The sequence below is a fragment of the Tamandua tetradactyla genome, chromosome 13, assembly GCF_023851605.1.
Source record: "Tamandua tetradactyla isolate mTamTet1 chromosome 13, mTamTet1.pri, whole genome shotgun sequence".
In the NCBI taxonomy this organism is placed as follows: Eukaryota; Metazoa; Chordata; class Mammalia; order Pilosa; family Myrmecophagidae; genus Tamandua; species Tamandua tetradactyla.
Genome location: NC_135339.1, coordinates 9,044,541 through 9,072,030, shown reverse-complemented (window position 1 = coordinate 9,072,030; position 27,490 = coordinate 9,044,541). Strand labels below are relative to the sequence as shown.

Sequence of the window (27,490 nt, the reverse complement as noted above, 5' to 3'; positions counted from 1 at the left end):
CTTCCAGGCTTACATGACATTTAATTCTTTTGCCCCCTTGAAGTTAAGTGGTATCATGTGACTGATTCTGCTCATGGGCTTAAGGGAAAATGTGTTACTTTTGAGTCAGCATACTGAAAAGCTCCTGAAGATTCTCTGATCTTTTTCTTTGCCTGCAAAGTACCTAGACATGTATTTGATTTGATACAGGGACAGGATGACCAGCCTGGATCTGAGAATGTCTTTATGAAACAGATCCTACCCTATCTGGCTTATGTTGGAAAGGAAACATGATACAACAGTAAACTTTTCTTGTGTTAAGCTACTGAAATTTTGGAGTTATTTGTTGCAATAACATAACTTAGCCCTGTGCTGTCCAATATAGTAGCCACTGGTCACTTGTGCCAGTTGAACACTTGAAACGTGGCTAGTGCATATCAGATTTAGAAGTTTGAAAGTTTGAAAGTGTGGAAGAAGAAGAGAATGCAAAATACCTTAATAATTTTTGTATTGATTATATGCTGAGGTAATGTTTTTGATGTATGTTAAATAAAGTATATTAAAATTAATTTTACCTTTTTCATTTTACTTTTTTTCATGAATGTGCTAGAAAATTTAAAAGTACATGTGCTGGTTTGAAAGGAAGTATGCCCCCTAAGAAAAGCCATGTTTTAATATGGATCCCATTTCTTAAAGGTAGAATAGTCTCTATTCAATGCTGTGTATTTGGGACTGTGATGGGATCATCTCCCTGGTTGATGAGATTTAGTTAAGAACGATTGTTAAACTGGATTAGGGGATGACATGTCTCCACCCATCTGAGTGGGTCTTGATTAGTTTCTGAAGTCCTATAAAAGAGGAAACATTTTGGAGAATGAGAGATTCAGAGAGAGCAGAGAATGCTGCAGCACCATGAAGCGGAGAATCCATTGGAGATGAAGAAGGAAAACGCCTCCCGGGGAGCTTCATGAAACCAGAAGCCAGGAGAGAAAGCTAGCAGATGACACTGTATTCGCCATGTGCCCTTCCAGCTGAGAGAGAGGCCCTAACTGCGTTCGCCATTTGCCTTCAGGGTTTGAGAGAGAAACCCTGAACTTCATCGGCCTTCTTGAACCAAGGTATCTTCCCCTGGATGCCTTTGATTGGACATTTCTTTAGACCTGTTTTAATTGGGACATTTTCTCGGGCTTAGAACTGTAAACTAGCAACTCATTAAATTCCCCTTTTTAAAAGCCATTCCGTTTCTGTTATATTGCATTCCAGCAGTTAGCAAACTAGAACAGTACATATGGTACACATTTGTAGCATTATATTTCTCTTGAACAGCCCTGACCCCTACCCAAAGTAATTTAGGACTCCTCCCCTTATCCTGGTAGAAGATTAGAGGTTGATTGTCCAGGAAAACAGAACCAGCAAGACTCCATATTTGTAGAGTTCAGAAGGATACACTGTTGAATGGGGATTAAACGAAAGTCTATCTACTAGATCACAAGAGGCCCCTATCCCTTATTTTTTTGCCCCAGGTTTGCAAATCTTTTTCCATTGGGTTGCAGAGCATTGGCAGTTACAGATATCCTTCCTCTAGGAGACTGGAGGACTCTTTTGTGAGAAACTGAATGGCTCCAGGGAAAAGAGCAGTAGAGCCTGACATTTCAGTGTCCTTCAAATAGTAATAGCCCATTGATTGCCCAGTTACCCTACAGTGAAGTCGTAGTTCACGACCCACCTGTGTCCACAGAGTTTCAGTTGGGTTTTATGTGCTTTGCTCTTAAAAACAGCATCCAAAGGACCCTCAAAGATTTGTTGAAAACTTAACAGGAAAGAAACTTCTTAAGGTAAGAGAACAGTAACAGTAACAATGGAGTCCATTTACACATTAAGGTAATGAGGGTGCAAGTAAAAAAAGAAAATAGTTTTTGTGAAACTCTTCTCCATCCCACATCACCCCCCAACCAATTTTAAGGACTTTACTGAAGCATCAATTGTTCTTTAGTTATAATTTAAAGGAAGCATATAAGTAGGTCTTCTGATTCCTTTTAGCTCAATCATCCTTTTATTTTAAAATTTAGAAAGACGGTGGAAGGAAAAGTATTAAAAGGTCATTTCCATGAGGAGCCAGGGCAACTATATAATCAAAACGACAGATTTGGGTATTCAGAATCCCCAAAATGAGTGTTACTGTTGAAAAATGTATTTAAATGTAGAAGTTTTGTTTCCCTTATGAGCAGTGGCTTATATATGCTAGAATAACAAATGGTTTGAGTGAAAATGCATGTACTTGTGATCTTCCATACATGAATTTAAATTCTTTCTCTGCCACATACTAAATCTTGGCCATAGAAAAATCACTCAACCCCATTAAGACACAGACAGTAAAACAGAATTTATTTTCCAGAAAGAGAGGACATTTTTGGCTCTTTTTGTTCAGTTTTCAGTAAATATGTTTGAATGAAAATGAATAGTTTCTATCTTGTAAACCTGTTTTGAGGATTAAGTGAGATGATATATGTTAAATACTGGACATGTAACTACATGTATATGTAAAGCTAGTACATAGTAAGTGAGTATCCAATTTTTAAAAAAATTATTTTTCCTTGTGGTCACGTATAAGATTTGCCATTCTAAGTGTACAATTCAGTGGTGTTAATTATATTTACAATGCTATAACTCCCATTTCTCCCCTTTTGCCCCCATAACCTGACATCTACTTTCTGTCTTTTGAATTTACTTCTTCTAGATATTTCATGTAAGGAGAATCATACAATATTTGTCCTTTTGCAACTGGCTTATTTCATTTAGCATAATATTTTCAGAGTTCTGTCAACGTTGTAGTTTGTAGCAGCACTTCATTCCTTTTTGTGTCTGAATAATATTCATTTGTATGGATAACACCACATTTTGTTTACCCATTTTTCTGTCAATAGACTGTTGATTGTTTTCATTAGTGTGATAATGCCGCTAAGCATCTGTGTACAAGTATTTGTTTAAGTCTCTTTTTCCAGTTCTTTTGGGTATATATCTAGGAATGGAATTGCTAGATCATATGATAGATCTATGTTTAACTTTTTGAAGAACCACCAAACTGTTTTCCAGAGCAGCTGCTCCGTCTTACTTTTCTACCAGCAATGTATCCTCATCAGCACTTGTGCTGGTTTGAAAGGATGTATGTCCCCTAGGAAAGCCATGTTTTAATCAAAATCCCATTTCATAAAGGTAGAATAATCCCTATTCAATATTGTATGTTTGAAACTGTAGTCAGATCATCTCCCTGGATGATGTGATTTAGTTAAGAGTGGTTGTTAAACTGGATTAGGTGATGACATGTCTCCACCCATTTGGGTGGGTCTTGATAAGTTTCTGGAGTCCTATAAAAGAGGAAACATTTTGGAGATAGGAGATTAAGAGAGAGCAGAGAATGCTGCAGCACCACTAAGCAGAGAGTCCATGGGGCAGTGACCTTTGGAGATGAAGAAGGAAGATACCTCCCAGGGAGCTTCATGAAACCAGAAGCCAGGAAAGAAAGCTAGTAGAAGATGCCATGGCCGCCATGTGCCTTTCCAGATAAGAGAGAAACTGTGACTGTCTTCACTATATGCCTTCTCACTTAAGAGAGAAACCCTGAACTTCATCGGCTTTCTTGAACCAAGGTATCTTTCCCTGGATACCTTTGATAGCACATTTCTATAGACTTGTTGTAATTGGGACATTTTCTTGGCCTTAGAACTGTAAACTAGCAACTTATTAAATCCCCCTTTTTAAAGCCATTCCGTTTCTGGTATATTGCATTCCAGCAGCTAGCAAACTAAAACAGCACTTATTTTCCGTTTTCAAAGTAATAGCCGTTCTGTGGGTGTGAGTTGGTAGCACATTGTGGTTTTGATTTGTACTTCTCTAGTGGCTAATGATATTGAGCATATTTTCATTTGCTTATTGATCATTTGTATATCTTTTTAAAGAGAAATGTCTTCAAGTATTTGCCCACTTTTTAATTGGGTGCTTTTACCTTTTGTTGAGTTTTTAGCAGTTCTTTATATATTCTGAATATTGAATCCATATCATATATGTGATTTGTCACTATTTTCTCCCATTCTGTAGACTTTATTTTTTTAACTTTTTTTATTGTATAATATAAAATATATACAAAGCAAAGAAAGAAAAAAGCAGTAGGTTTCAAAGTACTCTTCAACAAGTAGTTACAGGACAGATCCCAGAGTTTGTCACGGGCTACCAACCATCATCTCAGATTTTTTCTTCCAGTTGCTCCAGAACATTGGAGGCTAGAAGGAATATATATATATATATACATATTTATCATCCCAATCAACTTTTTTTTTCTTTTTTGTGAAAGATAACATATATACAAAAAAGCAATAAATTTTAAAGCACAGCACAATTTGTTTTAGAACAGATTTCAGAGTTTGGTATGGGTTGCAGTTCCACAATTTTAGGTTTTTTACTTCTAGCTGCTCTGAGATACTGGAGACTAAAAGAAATATCAATGTAATGATTCAGCAGTCATACTCATTTGTTAAACCCTGCCTTCTCTGTATAACTCCACCATCACCTTTGATCTTTCTCCTACTCTTTCAGAGTACTTGGGCTATGGCCATTCTACCTTTTTCATGTAGGAATGGCTGTCAGTAATATGGGATAGGGAGATGGAATTAGCTGATGTACAAAAGGCTTGCTGGTCTAGGTTTCAGGACTTATCTGGTCCAGGGACCCACTTGGAGGTTGTAGTCCTCTGGAAACTTACCCTAGTGCATGGAACTTTGGCAGAATCTTATATATTGCCCTAGATGTTCCTTAGGATTGGCAGGAATGGTTCTGGTTGGGGTCTGGCAAGTTATGATAGGTAGCAATGTCTAACTGAAGTTTGTGTAAGAGCAACCTCCAGAGTTTTTCTCTTCTCTCTTTATCTCTACTCTTCATCTTTATTATTTCCTTCCTTCTGTATACTTTGGGTTTAGCTTGCTCTTCTTTTTCTGGTTCCCCAAGGTATGGAGTTAGGTGTTTGATGTGAAATCTCTCTTCTCTTTAATGTAGATGTTTGCAACTATAAATTTCCCTCTGAGCACTGCCTTTGCTATGTATCTCATAAGTTTTGGAATGTTGTGTTTTTGTTTTCTTTGGTCTCAAAGTGTTTCCTAATTTTCTTTGTGCTTTTTTTCCTTTTACATTTTATTTTCTGGCATGGGCAGGCACCGGGAGTCGAACCCAGGTCTTGGGGCTGGCAGGTGAGAATTCTGCTGCTGAGCCACTGTCGCACTGCCCTCTTTAACTTATTTGTAAGAATGGTCTCTTAAATTTAAGGATATAGCCACCCAGCTCTCATTTTATTTGAACGGAATATCTCCATTCTTTCACTTGCAGCCTGTGTCTTTTAAATTTAAGGCGAGACTCTTGTAAACAACACATACGTAGGTCATGCCTTTCTTTTTAATCCTTCTGCCAATATCTGTCTTCTGACTGGAGAGTAATCCATTTACATTTACAGTAACTAACTGACAATGCAGGACTTACTTCTGCCATTTACTGTTTCTTTTCATAAATCCTGTACCTTTTTGTTTCTCATTTCCACCTTTACTTCCTACTTTTACGTTGAATTAATCTTTTGTAATGAACTATTTGGAACCCCTTCTTGTTTACTTCTGTGTATATTTTGTAGATATTTTCTTTGATTACCAAGGACTCATATTTTATCATCCTAAATCTATAAGAATTTCATCTGAATTGATGACGTCTTAACTTTTTTAGTATATACCAAGTATATCCCTATACCCCTCCATCTTCCCCCTCATGTTGTTCTTTTCACATATTATACCTTTATACATTGTGTGCCCATAAGTCTATGTAACATAAATTTATAATTTTTTATAACTCTTATGTTATAAAACTTTTATAAAACTTTTTATGTTTGTGTGTTTTAAATCGTGTAAAAACTTGTCAGTGGAATTACAAGCTGTGCTGGTAGACACAGATATTTGGAGATGCTTGGAGACCTGACATAGAAAGCCACTGGAATCAGAAGCTGAATGCAATGCCTAAGAGCAGAGGACCAGGAGATGCCAGCCACATGCCTTCCCAGCCTACAGAACCCCCCCTGGGCCTTTTTTGAATGAGAAGGTATCTTCTCATTCTTGTTGATGAGTTAATTTGATCATTTTTTTTTTATGGCCTTAGAACTGTAAACTTGTAGCTTAATGACTCCCCTTTGTAAAAGCCAATCATTTCTGGTATATTGCATTCCCACAGCTTTAGCAGACCTAAAAACAAGTTAAAAGTTAATCAATCTGGCATTTTTATTTACCAGTGGTTTTACCTTTACTAGAAATCGTTATTTGTTCATATGGCTTTGAGCTACACAATTGTTCTTTCCTTTCAATCTGAAGGTCTCCCTTTATCATTTATTATACGGCTGGTCTAGTGGTAACAATTCCCACAACTTATGTTTGTCTGAGAGTATCTTAATTACCCCTCCTTTTTTTTTTTTTAATATCTCAGTTTTATTTTTATACTCCCCAGTTTGTTTTATTTATTTATTTATTTATTTATGCATGGGCAGGCACTGGGAATCGAACGCAGCTCACTAGCATGGCAGGCCAGAGAAGTCTGCCTGCTAAGCCACTGTGACCCGCCCTCCCCAGTTTATTTTGAAAGCAATCTTTTCTGATATAAACTGTTTCTCCCCTTTTAAGCCACTATATAATATTTGACATATGGGTTATATGTGCATATAAAGCAGACACATTTGTCAAAGTAAACATAAAATGAAATAGCATACAGTGTCTTTTCTGGGTATAATTAAATTTTAAGAGGCACAGTGATCCGAATGGGAGCAAACAGTTCATTTCGTTATGAGATAAACTAAATAAATGAAAATGAATAATAATGATAAAGATTTATGCCATAAAAATTTTTTTCCTATCCTTTTAACATACAGTATGCACTCAGGGTATGTGTGAATCAAAATGCTTCCATTCAATTTTGTGAATTCCTATGACTAAGGGTATATGTAATTCAGTAAAAGGCCCTGGGGTAAAAAGAAACCTGGTATAGGTGAATAAAGGACATTTGTCCATCAAGTTATACATGTTGGCTTGATGAAGAGGTAGAGGGCGGTGCAGAGGTGTCTCAGTGGCAGAATTCTTACCTGCCTTGCTGGAAACCCAGGTTCGATTCCTGGTGCCTGCCCATGTAAAAAAAAAGAAACAAAAACGGGTAGATTATTTAAAAGGCTCAGTTGGCTAACATATTGACTTTGGTCTGAAAGTGATGTTTAATTATTTATTAATTATTCACAGTTTAGCATATTAGAAGGCTAGCAGTCATTGGGCAGTACCTTAAGTTTAAACCCTGCAAAGAAATGATTGTTACAAAATACAAAAAAGTTTATACTTTATGGTTCAACTGTGTTGTTTGTTCCACTATTTTTTTATGGTTCAGCTATTTTGTGTGCTCCACTGTTTTTGTAATTGGGGCAAGATAAGAGGCCCAGTTTGTTTAAGAACATTTAATGTACCCTATAAGCTGTCTGAATCAAACAAAGATGTTTATTAATTCTTCTGCAAATATATTGATTTCTATCTACAGTTATTTTTTAAGATAAACAATGTCAATTGTGACTAAAATTACTGATTAACTGAAAAACCTAGAGTATTGCTGTAAAGATATTAATCATTGTTGACCTTCAGCAATGAATGGATGTAGCTTTACTGTGATTTTTCCAAAAATTCTTTGTAGCACCTAACATACTGCTGGTACACAGTCTCAAAGTTGGAGTCATTCCCATACCAGAGATCTTCAATAGTAAGTTGTTTTTGTGGATCATAGCTCCCAGTTTAGTTTATACTTTGCAGTTTTTAACTTCACTACCATTTCTGTTCAGATTTCTCAGAATGCTTTCATCCATACACAGTATATAATCAAATGTGGCGAACTCTTCTTTGGTAACCTGTTAGGCAGCGTGATTCTTCATGCTTCTTCATATAATTTTGCCCTCGATAGTCAGGAGGGTAACCTATCTCATAAACTGGATGTTGGGGCACTGTCTGTCCTCCAATTATCTGAAATATTTTGATCAGTTACAAATTTTCTGAAAATGTTACCCAGACATATGAACAGCAGTGACTTGAGTGTCTGTGCTGCCATCTTCTAAGGTGCAGAGTGGCACCTCCCCCTCAATTTTTTTAAACATTAATTTGCATTTATAATATGATGAATTTATTCCCAAGCCATAAGTTTCTGTTTCTTCTGAAATATCTTTTTCCTCTGTGCAACCTGGTTTAGGAACAACAACTTCTTTTTCAGCAAGGATCAATCTCATTGTGGCAATCATGTATGTATGGATTAATCTGACCATGAGTTCTGTAAATCCTGCGGCGCATCTTAGGGGTTTTATTCACCTGGATGTGCTCAATAACCAGAGAATCTGTATCTAAACCTTTAAATTCAGCATTATTCTCTTCATTTTTAAGCATGTACAACAAAAATTCAACACTCTTTTTGGGCCACCGACCCTGAGTCCATCCCCACTGTTTTGCCTGGGCACACCTAGTATCACCACCATTGTAACAGTGGAATGGCACACATTGCTTCTGTAAAGTGACATCTTTTAGATACTTGGTGGCTTTTCGAAAATGCATACTGTCCATGGCCTGAGCCATTTCTCAGGTGTTCTTAAAGTGAATGTGAGGATTTGAACCTCTTGATTTGCATGATTTTGTAGGGTTTTCTGAGTCAAGTGAATAGCGAACCATTTTCAGAGATCACCTTAGGCCCCTTTCCGGAAGAGCTCCCCCTCAATACAGAAGGACAGTCTTGTTGGAAATAGAATTCTTGGTTGACAGATTTACATATGTCCTCCTACTGCCTTCTTGCATCCAGAGTTTCTGATGAGAAATTAGCACTCTGTCTTACTGATCCCTTGAGCCTAAAGAATAGTCTGAGGTGAATGCTAGGGTCCTCTTAGGTTTTTTTCTTTGTACAAGTCTTGCCTTGGACCTGTGGCCTTATAAATTCTACCTTATACTCAGACAGTCCAAATGCCCTACCTTCCCAGGAAAGTCTCTGCAGCCTTTCCTTCTGGGTCTCAGGTGTTCTAATGTATGTCTGAGCTATAGTCTTTTTTAAAAATATGAAACGCTTCAAGAATTTGCATGTCATCCTTGCACAGGGGCCATGCAAATCTTCTCTGTATCGTTCCAATTTTTGTGTATGTGCTGCCTAAGCGAGCACTGAGCTATAGTCTTTTGCATCAAGTAGTTGTTCTGTGATTGTTTTCCTACAGTGATTTAGGGGCCTTGCCAGCTGCTTCTCCATTCTAAGTGATTGTTGGGACAGGCGAGGGAGTTGAACGAGAAAGTTGAGTGCTTTAGATCAGTCTTTCACGCTGCTACAGTTCTAACCAGGCTGGCTAGAACAGACACATGAACATTCACTCCAGTCTGCATATGAGTTATATGTTCCCTCCAGCTTGGGTTGCTGGAATTTTTGCTGGGAATATGAGCTGCTGAACTAGAAATGGAGTAGGGAAAGACTGGTAAAAATGCCCATGAGTCTTTTCTCCTGTTTTTAAATTACCTTTGCTTGATTCAGCATTCTTTTGCTTACTATAAATCTTTGTTTCCCTTATTTCTGAGGATGATGGTTCTACCAGCTTTTGCTTGTTTTTCAGTGTTTCTGGGAGAGGACAGGAACTTCCATCTTACTCCACCATCTTATTTACCTCACTCCATTATTCAGCTTGTATCTATTCATCTACTTATATTTTTACTCTTGTGACTCTAGCTCATACATAACATAATTGCTGCTTGTTGTTTATTTATTTATTTATTTTAACACACAAACTTTATTGCATCCTTAAAATCAAATAGGTCTGGCATCTTGTTTCCATTGCCGCACAGCTCCTTAGAATCTTATTCATCAGCCTGCTGAATTGTTCCTTTTTCAGAGACATAGATATCATCCAAAAATTTTCTTATATCCTTATTTTTAACTGTTGTGACTTGCTGAATCAGAGTAGCTGAATTTGACATAAGTTCAGTGTCATTTTCTTCAAGAATTAACTCATTTTTTGGGTCAAACAGGCAACACCCAGCCTTATCCAAACCCTGCAGATGTATTTTTCACCTAAGAAATTTCAGATTTCAACTAGAGACCCACTCTCCTGAAACAACATTGACGTGGAAGAGAGCATACAGAGACCCCATCTTGTAATGGAAGCCCACTGTATTGTAATGAAGCCCACTGGAACACCCTTGATCGTATTCTGTACGTGACCATAGATAGTGCCAACTGAAGCCAGCTCCTTTCTATTTCCCTACCATTTATCAACTTGAAGCCTCTTTTTTTTGCAAGTAGACTGAGTTCTACATTGATATGATTGAAGTCTGTATTTAGGGTTCCTCGGAGGCCCTTCACAATAACTGTGCATCCCTTCAGCCCGATGTTGACATTTTCTGGAATGTTGACAGTCTTGTGTCTGAGAGTAGTCTTCATTCTGTTAGTAAATATGGCAAAGAAAGGACGTGCTTCGGCTACTTATTTTTTAATTTCACTTCCATCTCTAAAGGTTTGTGTATCTATATTAAAATGATCATGTCTCCAAAGTTTCAGATCTCTGCACCTTAATTTTTACTAAGACATTACTTTCATAGTGACAAATTAGAAGTTTTATTAGAACCTTGGTGTTTCCTTGGACTGTGCATCTTATCTCCTAAAAGTAATGGTATGTTGTAACAGCAATTGCATAGATTATTATAATAGTTGTTATCCTAGAGTTTACCACTAGGGTATTGGCTGCAGGCATACCATGGGTTCTCCTGTTTGTGTCTGGTGCAGTTTGTGTGCATGCTAACTATAGAAAACAAATAATTTTCCCAACTTCCTCTTCTGCTTTCTTGTATATCTGGATATGAATTATTTGGAGAAGAATTTATGGTCATGAGGTGATTAGGCAGAGCATTTTAGCTCTGCCAAATCAGTGAATACAGTTGCTTTCCAGCATTTTTTCCACTTCTTTGCACCTCTGTCCTCACCCTTTTTTGGTTTTTGATGACTTCACTTGTTCTTTCCTAGAGAAGTTTGAGAATACCAAATATATGTGCTTTCAGTTCCTTCTTTCTCCATCTCAAAATCTCTTTACATGTCCTTCTCTCCCTTCTGTTTCATAAGAAGTTTCCTTGTTTCTAAGCCTAAATTCTTCTTTTGACATATCCATGTCATTTTCATCTTCTGTTGCTCCATCCTTGGCAGACTATTTCCAGTTAGATTACAATCCTGGTGAAATTTCCTTCAGAATAAAAATAAATTAGTGAATTCTACTCTTGACACTTCTACTACATGGAGGTGATATACCATTCTCCTTTTCACCTCCAAACTTCTCAAACTGGTAGTCTATGCTGACGTAGCTCCTGACACTTTTTTATGTTATTAATTCCTTGCTGTTGCCAGCTTTACCTCTCTCATTTTTTTTGAGATGCATCATTGACCTAATTAGCAAATTTAACAGCTTCTTACGTGTTTTCTTTTCATTGTGGCAACATATATATGTATAGAATGACTTCTTTTAACCACAATTAAGTGTATAATTCAGAGGTATTAATTATTTTCACTATGTTATGCTACCATCACCACTGCCTACTACCAAACTTTTACATGACCCCAGATGGAAACTGTGTTACTTACTAAGGAACAACTCCTCATTTTTCCTTCCCTCCCTCCCCTATTTCATGTTCTTTTACTACTTGGCCTTTCTAAAGTGTTTGAAGTTGTCACCCTCATTTTACTCCTTAAATATATTAAAAAAAAAGAACCTGACTTTTAAAAGATTTTGCTTGCAATAGAAATTTGAAAAATATAGAAATGTATAGAGAAGGATGAATATCAACTGTAATTTCATCTCTCAGAGATAACCACTGCTAAATTTTGGTGTATGTCCTTTTCATCATTTTTTTAATGCATTGAACCAAAGAAGGATCATTCTTTGCCTGTTGTTTTGTGATCCGATTTTTGTCGGATATGTTGTGAATGTACCTCCGAGTACTAAGTTTTCTTCAGGGTAGTGTAGTAGCCACACAGGCTGACAGTGTTGAGACTGCCCAGATTCAATTTTTGGCTTTAATTACTTGGGAGGTGTGTGACTTTGAGGAAGTCGCTATTCTGAGACTCAGAGTTCATTCTGGAAAATGGAGGGTTGCTCTAAGTATCAAATGAGATAGTGTGTGAAGTATTTCTTGGCACTTGAAGCATGTTATCTATCACTATTATTATATTGTATGAATGTACTTTTTTTCCATCTTGAAGAATATTGCAACATTTGGGTAACTAAGTTTTACTGCACATTCATAATTTTTTTTAGTGTAGTTTTTATTAGTGAAATTGCTGCATTAGTGAGTACATAATGAATATTACTAAATTGCTCTCTTGAGGAATTTATAACCCACAAGGCTGAGGTCTAAGAGACCATTAAATTAGCTTCATTATTTTTCAAAAAGTTGCATGCTGTTAACTACACTTTGCATTTCTTCCCTTGCCTAAAAGTGAGTAACCATATGATGAATATGTTTCCCTCTCTTGCCAAAATGCCAGTCTTCCAAAATGCTGTCTTATTGTAAGGGAGTCACTGCTACGTCATGGTTACCCACAAATATTTCCTGATAAACATTTCATTCAAAACTTAGGTCTAACTTCAGCTCTTTTTTTTTTCTTATTTGTTCTAAATCTCTCTGATTTAGAAATAGTCATTTTTCTCTCCTGCATAAATTTGAAACTCTTGTGTTCCAGTGCCAGTTTCTGGGTGGGTAAAACCTTAATTATTCTGTAACTTAATGTTACTATTTTTAAACAGTGTTTTAAATTTTAAACTGTTGTTATATCTTGGCCAATTGGTCCAGGATTTGAAAGGAGAAAAATAAGACATTGGGATTAAAAGTACAGGCTCTATGGTCTGACTGAGCTGGGGGTTTTGTTATTTGTTTTTTCCTTCAATGATTTTTTTATTAGATGTAATCATCTATACAATCAGTGATTCACTGTATTATCATAAAGTTGTACATTCATCATTATAATTGATTTTTGAACATTTTCATTACTTCAAAAACCATACAAATAAGAATAAAAATAAAAGTTAAAGAGAACACACGAAACATCCCATATCCCCATACCACCCTGTTATTTATTTATTTTTTTGCCTTTTTTCTTCTTACTTTCTTGTCCATTCACTGGATAAAGGGGGTGTCAGTCACAGGGTTTTCACACTCACTTTCACACCTTAAAAACTCTATAGTTATTCAGTCATCTTCAAGAATCAAGGCTATTGGATTACAGTTCAAGTTTCAGGGATTTCCCTCCAGCTACTCCAGTACACCAAAAACTGTAAGGGGTATCTATATACTGCATAAGAATAACCTCCAGAAAGACCTCTTGACTCTATTTGAAATCTTTCAGCCAGTAAAACTTTATTTTGTTTCTATTATCTTTCCTTTTTTGGTCAAGAAGGCTTTCTCATTCCTTCATGCCAGGGCCAGGCTCATCCCTGGGAGTCATGTCCTACATTGCCAGGGAAATTTACACCCCTGGGAGTCATGTCCCACGTAGGGTGGGGGACGGACGGACAATGAGTTCACCCATGGAGTTGGCTTTGAGAGAGAGGCCGCATCTGAGCAACAGATGAGGTTTTCTGGGGGGTGAGTTTTAAGCATAATCATAAATAGGCTTAGATTTTCCTTTGTAGGAGTAAGTTTCATAAGGGTAATCCACAAGATTGACAGCCTGTCCCATCAGTTTGATAGTCCCTAGTGCTTGCAAGAATATCAGGTCTTCCCTATGTGGAGAAGTTTAATATTTCTACCTTTTTCCCTAGTCCCTCAAGGGGACTTGCAAATACTTTTTATTCTTCTGCCCAGCTTACTCTGGGATGTATTGGGGCATCATACCAACTTGTCCAAACCAATACGATCTCCCTCGTTATTCATGGCTCCATGTAATTATGGTGTTCAAATAAGCTGACCAAACAAGTTAAGTTAGTGTGCTACTGAAAATATAAATTTTGTACCAAATAAACGTCTCTTTCTTTGATCTCACACAGAAGTTGAAGTTTTAAAGTGCAGTCAATATCATCCTTTACCTTTCATCTGATTTACCTTAGAACTATTCAGATTAGCTTCATTCATATCTCTAATTGAAGTCTGATCACTTTTTCAGTGTTTTTAACATTTGCTATATGGGATAATGTTTTCATAGCTACGGAACTCTAGTTTTGTGTCTCACTGACCTCAGTTTACTCTCAACTTTACCATATACTAACTGTGAGGCTTTGGGCAGGTTACTTAACCACTCTTGAATCTCAGCTTTTTATCCATAATATGTAATTACTAGTGGTACCTACCCCATAGTTTTTATTTTAAAGTTTAAATGAGATAAGTGTACAGAACACTAGCTGTCACATAGTAAATGGTCAATAAATGCAGTCCAGTAAATGTAGCGAATGTTAACATTGTTACCATACTTTAGTTCTTAAATCAATCAACAAGTTCGATGCTATTAATCATTAAGTGCATTGAAAGAGAGTAATTATATAGTACTTAACACTTAGAAAGTGTTTGTATTTTTGATCCTCACTTTTCAGAAAGATGCAGTCATTGGTCCCTTTTTACAGATTGGGTAGAGAAGGTTAAACCACTCGGTCACAGTATTATCAGCACATAAGTGATAGAGCCAAGATTCTAATATTGGTAGTTAGTTAGTTCATGCTTTTAATCCTGTGTCAGACCTTCTCCATCCTAAGAGAATGGGAGATGGATTTCAAACGTTTTAACATCTTGGCTGCTGGGGGTTCTTTATTAAGGAAAACTGTGAGGTCTTTATACTCAGATGGAAAGAGAACTAAACTGAGTGATATGGTATTTGCTGTGGGCAAGGGCTTGAGAGTTGTTGTGTAATTATTATCTGGGTCAGACCATATATATATATATACATACATTGATTATCTTGCTTCACCACCTAAAATAAAACAACCCCCTGGTGGGACATGGCTGCCTTCTTGGGCCTCTGTGGCCAACCTGGTAGCATGCCTTTGGCAACTGCACAAACCCTCCTTGCATAGTATCAGATCCTTGGAGTTCTACCTTAAATTACTTGTCCGGAGTCAACCCACAGTAATCTCTCCACTGTGAAATAATAGCCTTTGTATTCCTCAGTTAATCTGTGTTACAGTGTGACAATATTTGCAATATTTAAATTTTAATATATTTATTGCCTGGCATCTTGAGTTGATTAAATATTACTTGCAAGCAGAGGAATATGTCAAAATGTTTTAAAATTTACTATAGTGTCTCTGGATGTATTATAAGTGATTTTTTTCTTTCTTGTAAATCTCACTTACCTGTTGATAATAGAGCTAGTGTTTGAAATTCAAATATATCTAGCTGCGCAAACTTAGTCCCAAAGATATATGATATGTTTTACAAGAAGATGGGTAGAATCTAGTCAGGCTTTTGAATTATGTGCATTATAGTGGATAGTTACTTCTAATTGTCTGTCTGAAACTCTTCAAAGCTTGTTGTTGCTTTTTGAAATCCTACTTGATTGCCCTAGTTGTTGCTCATCCTGCTTACAAGCCCTTCCCTCAGGCATGTGACTCACTGATTTAAAAGACACAGTGTGTAGTAATTAGCTACTTACCTCTCATCACATACAGATGAGAACTTAAATGTAGGCTTCCTAGCTAAAACTTTCTTCCCTGTGTGATTACCCACCTCTGGACACCTCTAACAACATGGTTCCACACTTGGTCTTACATAGGAAATAATTCTAGTCTGTTTCCCTGTCCTGTTGGAAGTGATTAGTTTGCTATGCTGTTTAAAATAATTTTTAAATAATTTTCTGTAGTATCTAAGATGCCTTTTGTTTATCTTCGTTAGTGTACATCTTGAATGGATGACAGTTGGATTTTTTAAGCAGGTAGTATAAGTTTTTAGTAAATGATTAAGCCAGATATTATATGACACTAATAGATTAAATCTGACAATATCCTTGAGGTGATAGGTGTTTACCCATTTCACAAGGTATAATTTTTTTGCGGGGGAGAATTATACCCATATTTTAGAAGAATTAATTCCACCCTTACTACCTAACCTTGCTTTAGCAATCCTGAAAGTACTTTAAATATATAGCTGTAAAGTCCTCATCAGTGAGGGAAGTGGATCTTTTCAGAGAAAGAAAATTTACAACACTCTTCTATTTGCTAGTAGGACATTTAGAAATACTATGTTTTGATGTATCAATATAGTTATTTCTATTTTAGTAGAATCAAATAAAATCTTTATACTATACACACACAGTGGAATTACCAAAAAAAAGTCCTTAAATCCCATGCCCTTAGATTGTTTATGACATCCTGTTTCTGAAGCATAGCCATGATCTTTGACCTGTTCAAAAGAATGTTATTGTTCATTTTCTTGATCAACTTATAATTCATATTTCCAGAAAAAGTTTTTAAATTTGCTGATGGAGGTAAAGATCTTTGGGTTGTTGTGTAGATCTTTCAGTATTTGATTTTAATAATCTCTGTCATATTAGTATTGTTTATAAAGATCTAAGTGTAAAATTCCTATTAATAGCTATAAAGTACATATTTTCCCCTAAGTTAAAAAAAAACTTTTAAATTGAAAGAAAAGTTGAATAGGTAATAAAACACACCCTTATTTTTTCTGAATCATTTGTAAGTAAGCTGCAGACATCTCAGTACTTCACCATTAAATATTTTAGTGGGTATATCTTAAGAACAATAATGTTTTCTTACAGTTTCGTTATTCATACCTAATAGATTTAATATTGTCATAATGGTATCCAGTTTTATTTAAATTTTCATTATTTTCCCTCCAAAAGAGTTCTTAATAGCATTTTTAATGTAGGATCCAATCAAGAAATTTATATTGCATTTGGTTGTCATATTTCTTTTTTTTTTTTTGAAAGGGAGGAAGGGAAGGAAAGACAGAGAAGGAAGGAAGGATGGAAGGAAGGAAGAAAGGGAAACATCTTTAAACATTTTCTTGTTTTATTATATTTTGTTTGTTTGTTTGTTTTTTACATGGGCTGGGGCCGGGAATCGAACCGGGGTCCTCCGGCATCGCAGGCAAGCACTCTTGCCCGCTGAGCCACCGCGGCCCGCCCAAGGTTGTCATATTTCTTTAGTCTCCTGTAATTTAGAATTAGCCACCACAACCAATCCATCTTCCCTTTTTTTCCTTTTTTCTTTGTTTCCTTTTATTTTTTGTGAAATCTTATCTAGTTGTTGGTTTTTTTTTTTAAGTAATATACCCTACATTTGCTGACTCTTTCATGACTAGAATAAAGTTAAACATATTTTAGAATGAATGCTATGTAGATGATATGGATTTTTCCATTGTATCACATTAGAAGATGAAGTCAGTCTTTTATTTCAGTCCATATATTTTTCCATTTTATAATATCTTAGTATTTCTTTTAGAGATACATTTCACATACCATACACTTCACCAATTTAAACTGAAGTGGTTTTAAGTATATTCATGTAGTTGTACAATTATCACCACCGTCGACTTTAGAATATTTTCATCATTTCGAAAAGAAACTGCACTAAGGACTTGTGTTAACAGTATAATTATAATAATATTATTTCATCAATTATAACAAAAATACCATACTAATGTAAAATGTGAATAATAGGGAAAATGGTGTGTAAGGGGCATATATCAGGACTTTGTAATTTTTGCATGATTTTTTTAGTAAACCTACAACTGCTCTAATTAAAGAAAAAAAAGGACAAAGAACTCTCATCTCTTTTAACTACCATCACCACATCCTTACACCATCCTACCCCACTCCATTCCCAGCTCGAAGCAGCTGGTGATTTACTTTCTGCCTCTGTAGAGATTCCTATTCTGAACTTTCATGTAAATAGAATCATATATGTGAACTTTTGTGATTTGTTTCATTCACTTAACAGAATGTTTTCAGGGTACACACAAGTAGTAGCATGTATCCATATATTTTCAGGGTTCATCCAAGTTGTAGCATATATCAGTACCTTATTCCTTTTTAATGACCAAATAACATTCCACTTATGGATACCCACATTTTGTTTATTTATCTGTTGATGGACATTTAATTTGTTTCTACCTTTTGGCTATTATTAATTAAAGGCTATAAACATGAGTAGACGTGTGGACATGTTTTCATTTCTCTTGGGTATGTGCCTGGAACTAGAATTGCTGGGTCACATGGAAACTTGAAACTGACAGACTGTTTAGCAGCTGCCCCATTTTACATCTCCACCAGCAGTGTATGATGATTCAGATCTCACCACAACATGCTGTCATTTGTTACTACCTACTTTTTGATGTGCTTTTATTCTTAAATTTTTAAAATTTTGATGTATTCCAAAAATATAGAATGTGATTTAATAGATATCCATGTACCTAATACCCAATTTTGTCTTGTTTTTCTGACATGGGCAGGCTCTGGGAATCGAACCTTGGTCTCTGGCATGGCAGGCAAGAATTCTGCCACTGAGCTACCATTGTACCACCTTACCCAGATTTTTAAAACATTAAAATCTAACCTTTTGTGTTTCAGATTAAAATAAAATTTTTATTCTAAAATTTATCCTACATGTAAGAGCATATGTAATGTAGATGTACTTTTTAAAAATTTTATTTATTTATTAATTTAAAAAAATTTAACAACAAATGAACTAAAACAACATGTGATCATTCTGTTCTACATATATAATCAGTAATTCACAATATCATCACTTGGTTTCATATTCATCATTTCTTAGAACATTTGCATGTAGATGTGATAGATGACTATATCTCTGTTCCAACCTACTGTCTTCATTCATCTTACCAATGCCTTTGAATCCCTGCATACCTCTGCATTATTGCTTTGCCTCATCAGTGAAAACCACATCCAAAGTTTGGTGTGGCTACTCATTAAGTTAACCACCACACTGTTTTCCTTGTTTTTGAGCTTTATATGAACAGAATCATACTGAATTTTTCTTGGACTTGTTGTTTTGTTCAACATTGTGGTTGTAAGGTTTCCTTCATTTTAATATACATAGCTGAGGTTCATAACTTTTCATGACTGTGGTAATTCCATTATATTTATACTACTATTTATCTACTTTACTGTTGTCGGACATTCAGGTTTCCTCCAGTTTTTGCTTGTAAAAATATGCTGTAAATATTCTTGTATATGCCTTCTGGTAGATAAATGCAGAAGATTCTCTAGGTTGTATCCCTAGAAGTAGAATTGTTGTGTCTGGTATATATGCTATCCCCTTTATTAGGGAATGGCAATTGTTTTTTAATTAGAGAAATTATAGGTTTACAGAAAAAGCATGCGTAAAGTACTGGCTTCCCATATACCTACCACACTATCATCAAAAGCAGTGCATCTTGCATTGGTGTGATACATTTGTTACAATTGACGAAAGCACATTTTTATAATTGTACTGTTAACTGTGTAGTCCATGGTTTAACTCAGGGATTCACTGTCTGTGTTGTGCCATTCATGAGTTTTTTTCCCCTTTTAATTTTATTCTAGTAACTTATATATGTCCCAAAATGTTTTTTAAATACAGTTGTACATTAAGCCAAATAAGAAATTCAAGAGGAGCAGGTTTTTTGAGAGGATGGCAAAGCAAGGTAATGAGTTCTGTTTCACATAATTTGAGTTTTTAGCATATTGTAATAATTAGATACAGGTGTCACTTTGGCCAGGTGATGGTGCCCAGTTATTCTGTTGCTGTGGGCTTAAATCATCAGCATGTGAAATTCATCTGTGGTTGATTACAGCTGTGGTAGGCTAAGGAGAGTGCCTTCCGCAGTGAGTGAGGCTTTAAAGGAGAGAGGTCAGAAGAGAGAGGAGGATCGCACAGTGCAGCTCAGATTCTGCTCAGACCAAGGCATTTGGAGAAGCTGAAAGGAACTGCCCCAGGGAAAGCTGTTTGAACCGAGAAGCCTAGAGAGAAGCCGAGCAGAACTTGCTCAGTGCGTTCTCAAAATTAGTAAATTTGTAACTAAAATAATACCCTTTATAAAAGCCAGTCCATCTCAGGGGTATTGCATTCCAGCAGCCTTAGCAAACTAAGGCCCATATCTATTTAGAAAAATCGAATAGTCATTTGAGATCTGGTTTCATTTTTACCTCTACCCATCTTTGGTTTTCCTGGGTTGACTCATTCAGGTGTCTCATCTTTCCCTCCTCCTTGAAGTGGTCTTCTAAAAACTTTTAAAATTATAATATCACAACATAAAAATAAACTTGATCATGAAAGATGTGTTCATTTTTTGTTTCCTGAGTTCAGACCATCATATGCAGCCCTTTAATTTTTATAGATCCTGAGCCATAGGGCTACAGTAAGGTTGGTTTTCTGGTTACCAGGGCTTACGAAAAGTGGGGAAGGTGTGCATTTATTAGCAAGTATGCGTTCTAGGTAGCTGTCGGCAAAAGGGAGAAAGTTTGCCAGTAGGTGCAAGCTAAAACAAATAAATAAGCAAATAAAGGAAATAAATAAATGTAGCACATTTCTGAGACCATTTAGAATCAGAGGAAACAACACTGTGTATTATGAGTCCCTGATGATTTCACTGGGTTGTAGCATAACTCTATAATTGGTGTTCATAATGTTAATTGCTAATCATTGTACTTCATTTGCAAAGGACAGTGACGCATAATTTTAGAAGAATTGTTGAGCCTTTAGCAATCTAGAATCACTTCATGAAGGTTCCTGATAGTAGCAATTTCACTGTTTTAAGTCATGAAATGATTGAAAGCAGCTTACTTCCTGTTACTTTTACTTATCAGCTAATGAAAACAAATAGTCTGTTGATATCGAATAATCTCAAAATTTTATGAGAAAAAAATGGGTGATAATTTGTTTTTTTATGATCTGAATTGGACTTACTTGGAAAAGAAAAGAACATAAACCAAGTAATTTAAATGTCTTATATCATGAATGTTAATCAATTGTGGAGAAAATAAAAATGAAAATTTTTTTATGCTTCCTTGTCAGAAAAGATAAATGGAAAATGAATGTAAAGACAGGTAATTATTTGGGAGTTTGTTTTAGTGCCAGTGGTTGCATTAGCTTTGCTGCATTTGCTACCCCTACAACAGATTGGCACTCACCTAGAGTAGCCTTTGCCTCACAGAGCCAAAAGATGAGGGGACATATAAGGGAAAGGGCCCTTTTCTAACCTTAGATTGAGTACCCTCTGTCACATGATAAGGCTTAGATTGAGTACCCTCTGTCACATGATAAGGCATGGCAATGTATGCTGGTCATTCCCTGCTAGTGGCTTTAGTGGCATCCTCTCTCATCTTCTTTGGTGCTCTTCTCTGTGGGTTTCTTTTAATTTCATCTCTAACTTCTCTGTGTGTTTTATCCTCATATTAATTACTTCAGTAAGCAAATCAAGATCCATCTGGAATGGCATGGGTCATATCTCAATTAAAATAACCTTATCAAAAGGCCCCACCCACAATAGGTCTGTACTCACAGGAATGGATTAAAAGAACGTGGCCTTTCTTAGGGTACATAACAGCTTCAAACTACCACAGACCTCTGCTGTGGAGATTACTCATTCTCACAGAAAACTAGAAACCACCTCAGAATTTCCTACCTGTTGATTTCTTCTTTGCTATTAAAAAAAATACACGCACATGTGTGCATACATATATACACTAATACCCATATAAAAGTGATTTTAAAAAAATACTGTATCTAAAAGAGTCCTTGAACAGTTACTAAATGTTCGAAAGCCAATTTAAAGAAGAGGTAAAAAACACTTTTTTAAGAAAGTGGATTTTTTTAAAATTTTGAAATAATTGTAAATTCATAGGATATTTAAAAAATAAGAGGTCCCTTGTACCCTTTACACAGTTTCCCCTATGGTTATATATTAGGTATAGTATAATACCAGAAACAGAAATTGGCATTGATTCAGTGTGTGCATAGTTCTGTGCCATTTAAACTTATGTGTAGATTCAGGTAAACATCACCACAATCAAGACACAGATTCTATCACAACAGCCTGCCTCCTGCTACCCCTTGTAGTCACTCACACACTTGTCCCCCCACCGCTACCATTAATCTGTTTTCCATCTTTATGGTTTTGTTGTTTTGAGATTATTATATAAATGGAATTCTGTAATGTGTAATCTTTTGAGATTGGCTTTTTTTTTAATTGTGAGAAATAGCATATATCAAAAAAAGCAGTAAATTTCAAAGCACACCACAGCAATTAGTTATAGAACAGATTTCAGGGTTTGGTATGGGTTACAGTTCCACAGTTTTAGGTTTTCCCTTCTACCTGCTTCAAGATGCTAGAACCTAAAAAATGTATCAGTGATTCAGCAGTCATACTCATCTGCTACACCCTATCTTCTCTGTAATAACTCTACCTTCTCTGTAACAACTCTACCTTCTCCTTTGATTTTTCTCCCTATTTTTAGGGATATTTGGGTTATGCCTATTCTAACTTTTTCATGCTGGAAAGGGCTGTCTTTAATATGGGATAGGGGGCTAGAACTGGTTAATGTTCTGGAGAGCCTGGCCCCTCTGGGTTTTGGACTTATCTGGCATAGGAACCCATCTGGAGGTTGTACTTTCTGGAAAGTAAACATAGGTAGTGGAGTCTTTGTAGAATTTCAGACTGGTGTTCTTTAGGGTTGGCAGGAATGGTTTTGGTTGGGGTTTGGGAAACTATGATAATTAGCAATATCTAGCTGAAGTTTGCATAAGAGTAGCCTCTAACTCTATTTGAACTCTCACAGCCATTGATACCTTATTTGTTACAATTATTTCCCCCCTTTTAGTCAGGAAGGCATTGTCAGTTCCCTGGTGCTAGGGCCAGCCTCATCCCTGGGAGTCGTATCCCATGTTGTCAGGGAGACTTTCACCTGGCAACTACGTCCTACATAGGGGAGAGGGTAATGATTTTACTTGCAGAGTTGGGCTGAGAGAGAGAGAGAGGCTACATCTGAGCAACAAAAGAGGTCCTCCAGAAATAGCTCTTAGGTATAACTATAGGTAGGCTAAGCTTCTCTGCTACATAAATAAACTTCACAAGAACAAGCTTCAAAATCGAGGGCTTGGCTTATTGACTTGGGAGTCCCTAATATTTGAGACAGTATCAAGGGTTCCCCAGTAGTAAAGTTTAATAATTCTATATTGTTTCTCTCATCTCTCAAGGGACTCTTTAAAACTTTTAAATTATCTGCTCAGAATACTCTGGGATATATCTGGGCATTACGTTAAGCTATACAGAATTACAAACCCTCATTTTATTCTGGGCTCCATGTGTTTGGATTGTTTAAATGATCCATCCAGACAAGTTTAGTTAAGTAGTATCCATAGTGTAGAGCATCACAGTTTAACCATTCATTTATTGAGGGCTCCTTCCCCCCAGCTTTTGAGTCTTATTTATCCATTTAAAAAAAATAGCTGATGGTTTTGGTGTCTTTTCCCATCCCTGCCTGTCCTCACCCTCCACCCCCCACCTCCCTCCCCAGCCGAAGACAATCACTAATATACTTCCTATCTCTATGGAATTGACTCTTCTGGACATTTCATATAAATGATATCATACAATATGTAGCTTTTTATGTCTGGCTTTTTTTACTTAGCATAATGCGTGCAAGGTACATCCATGTTGTGGCATTACTCTATATCTCATTTCTTTTTATGACAATAATATTCCATTGTATAGATATACCACATTTGGCTTATCTTTTCATCATTTGGTGTATATTTAGATTATTTTTACTTTTTGCCTATACTCAAAACAGTTTATTGTATATCCTTTCAGCCCTCTCACCTTCACACACACATACACGCATGTGTGGGGGGGGGGTACTGGATCCTCTGGCATGACAGGCAAGCATTCTTGCCTGCTGAGCCACCGTGGCCCTCCCACCTCTTTTTTTTTTTAATGACTAGATGGTGTTTAGGGGGCTCTGTACCACAGTGAATACTATTTAACTGATCCTATACTAATAAACATTTAGGTAACATTCTGGTAAGTTCCTGTTTTTCCCATGTAATGATGATAATAAACATCCTTAAACAGGTGTCTTTTTGATGCAGAGCTCATTTTACTTACTTTTAGATTTTCTCTTCAGTTAATTCTTTTATCGGGTTTTAATTCAAATGTATATTGATTGCTTACTATTCTAGCTTGCAAGTTGCTGGAATGCGATTTACCAGAAATGGAACAGCTTTTAAAAGGCGGAATTTATTAAGTTGCTAGATTACAGTTCTAAGGCTGTGAAATGTCCAAATTAAAACAAGGCTATAAAAATGACCAATTTAAGGTATCCAGGGAGATAGCTTGATTCAAGAAGGCTGATTACGTTCAGGGTTTTTCTCTCAGATGGAAAGGCCCATGAGAGATCTGCTAGCTTTCTCTTCAGCAGATTCCCTGGGGCTCTGTCCTTTCTGGTGGCTCGCTCCATTTTTTTCCAAAATGGTTCCCTCTTAAAAGGCCTCCAGTAAGCAACCTCACCTTGAATGTGTGGAGATGTATCTCCATGGAAACCATCTAATCAAAAGTTACCACCCACAATTGGATGGGTCACATCTCCATGGAAACAGTAAAAAAGATCCCACCCAACAATACTGAATGAAAATTAAAGGACATGGCTTTTCTGGGATACACAACAGATTCAAACCATCACACCTACTATGTTCTGGGCACAGGATTATACTTAAAACACAAGGATACAAGCATTAGTAAGAAACTATTGCTGTACTCAGGCAGTATTTTAGTGAAGAAGATACATCTCTAAATAGATGATCATAATTTAGTAGGATAAATGCCACAATATGATATTACTAGAATCTTGTGGAGCAAGTAGGTCTGCATAAAGAAGGAAGTGATATTTGAGATGGGTCTTGTGAGGTCGAATGGAAGTTCGTTTGATAAAAGTTAAAGATCAAGAACATTTTGTTTGTAGAATTAGAATGGTAAGTGAAAAGAAAGCTAGAAACTTGGCATATTTAAGAAATAGCAAATTGTTTAATATAGCCAGCAGTAAGCTTTTTGTCAGGGATTGTAGCAGAAGATAAGGTAGATTAAATATATTGACAGCAGATTATTACTTTCTATGATGCCCTCCTGAAGAATGAATTTTATTTTGTACACAATTGAAAATCCTTAAAATTATTTTAAGCACACGGTATAGAGTTGTGCAAATATATATCGGTGGTATTTATCACTGTATTTCCATTAACCCCCAGAATTTCTCATTTCTTTCCAGAGCTTTAGGCAACTCCTGCTTTGCTTCCTTTCTGTAAGTAGGCTTTTTCTGAATATTTCCTATACATGAAATCATACAATATGTTGTCTTTTGCATCCACCTTTTCTGAGCATAATTTTGAGGTTTATCCATGTTGTAACATGTATTAGTGTTTTTTTTCCTTTTTATTGCCTGATAATATTCTACTGTACCATTGTACCACATTTTGTTTGTCCATTCACCAGTCGATGGCTGTTTGAATTGTTCTCCATTTTTGGCCAATATGAATAATGCTGCTAATGAAGACTGATATACAAGTCTTTGTGTGGAAACATGTGTTCATTTCTCATGGGTAGATTCCTATACAAGATATTTTGCATCATATCATAAGTTTATTTTTTGTTTTATTTTTGGTTTATTTTTTTCCCTAACTTTTTTATTGTATAATATAATACATATACAGAGCAAAGAAATAAAAAAGCAGTAGTTTTCAAAGCACTCTTCGACAAGTGGTTAAAGGACAGATCCCAGAGTTTGTCATGGGCTACCATACGATCCTCTCATATTTTTCCTTCTAACTGCTCCAGAATATAGGAGGCTAGAGGGCTTAAATATTTTTTTCTCATCGCAACCGACCTTTTTTCCTTTTTTTTTTTTGTGAAAAATAACGTATATACAAAAGAGCTATAAATTTTCAAGTACAGCACCACAGTTAGTTGTAGAACGTATTTCAGAATTTGATATGGGTTATGATTTCACAATTTTAGGTTTTGACTTCTTGCTGCTCTGAGATACTGGTTATTAAAGAGATATCAATTTAATGATTCAGCATTCATATTCATTTGTTAAATCCTGTCTTCTATGTATAACTCCACCATCACCTTTGATCTTTCCATACCTCTGTTTAGGGTTGTTTGGGCTATGGTAGTTCTAAATTTTTGCTATTGGAATGGTTGGAATGGTCTGTCACTAATAAGGGGTAGGGAGATGAAACTATCTGATTCTGGAGAGGTTGGGCTAGGTTTCAGGACTTATCTGAACCAGGGACCCATCTGGAAGTCATAGGTTTCTGGAAAATTACTCTAGTGCGTGGAACCCTTGTGGAATCTTATATATCGCCCTAGGTGTTCTTTAGGATTGGCTGGAATAATCCTAGTTGGGGGTTGTCGGGTTATGATAAGTCTCAAGTTCTACCTGAAGCTTGCATAAGAGCAACCTCCAGAGTTGCCTCTCAACTCTATTTGAACTCTCCCTGCCACTGATATTTTATTATTTACACTTCTTTCCCCCCTTTTGGTCATGATGTAATTGTTGATCCCACAGTGCCAGGTCTGGATTCATCCCTGAAAGTCACCCCCACGTTGCCAGAGAGACTTTCACTCCTGGATGTCAATATCCCACATAGGGGGAAGGGCAATGATTTCAGTTGCAGAGTTGGGCTTAGAGATACTGGGGCCACATCCGAGCAACAAAAGCAGTCCTCCAGAAGTAACTCTTAGACATACCTATAGGTAGTCTAAGCTTCTTTGCTACCTACATAAGCTTCACAAGAGTAAGCCACATGATTGAGGGCATGGCATATTGATTTGGGTGTCCCTAAAGTTTGACATAGTATCAGGGGATTCCCTGATGGTGAGGTTTAATAGTTCCATATTCTTTCTCCCATCCCTCATGGGACTTTGCCAATACTTTTGATTGTCTGCTTTATATACTCCAGGATGTATCCAAGCATTACAATAATCTAAACAGGATTAAAGGACCTCTTTCTTATTTTGTGCTCCCTGTGTATCAGTTGTTCAAATGAGCTGTACAGACAAGTTGGATTAGATTATGCGCTACAGAAAATTTCAGTTCCAGACCAAATAAACCTTTCTTCCATTGGTCTCAAAGAATATGTGTAGTTCTAAAATTTAGACACTTGTCTTCCTTACCCCTATGTTCTGAATTACTTTAACCCCAACCTGTTCGGCTTCATTCGTATCTCTAAATACCAGGTTATATATATATATATAACAGTCTCTCAGAATCCAGAAATAATAATCACCACTTTGGACTTAATGTGCCTGCTCTAACGGCTTTCAGTCTAGGCCCCTGTTTTCTTATAAGCATTTTCTGAAGGTGACCATACCCTTGTTGTTCTTTTGTTTCTGGCTTATTTTGTCTCACCAGATATCCCACATGTTCGTTCACATCGTTGCATGCCTCAGGACTTTGTTCCTTT

The 27,490-nt window shown here is 36.3% G+C and overlaps 1 protein-coding gene and 1 non-coding gene across 2 annotated transcripts in view; one reads left to right on the top strand and one right to left on the bottom strand.

Moving 5' to 3' along the window:
- BMPR1A (bone morphogenetic protein receptor type 1A) overlaps positions 1 to 27,490 on the top strand; it is a 156,787-nt gene that overhangs the window by 56,185 nt on the left and 73,112 nt on the right. The gene's annotated exons all lie outside the window — the stretch shown is intronic.
- On the bottom strand, positions 9,110 to 9,216 carry LOC143654735 (U6 spliceosomal RNA). Its single transcript, XR_013161926.1, has one exon. It is a non-coding gene; the product is annotated as a U6 spliceosomal RNA (small nuclear RNA).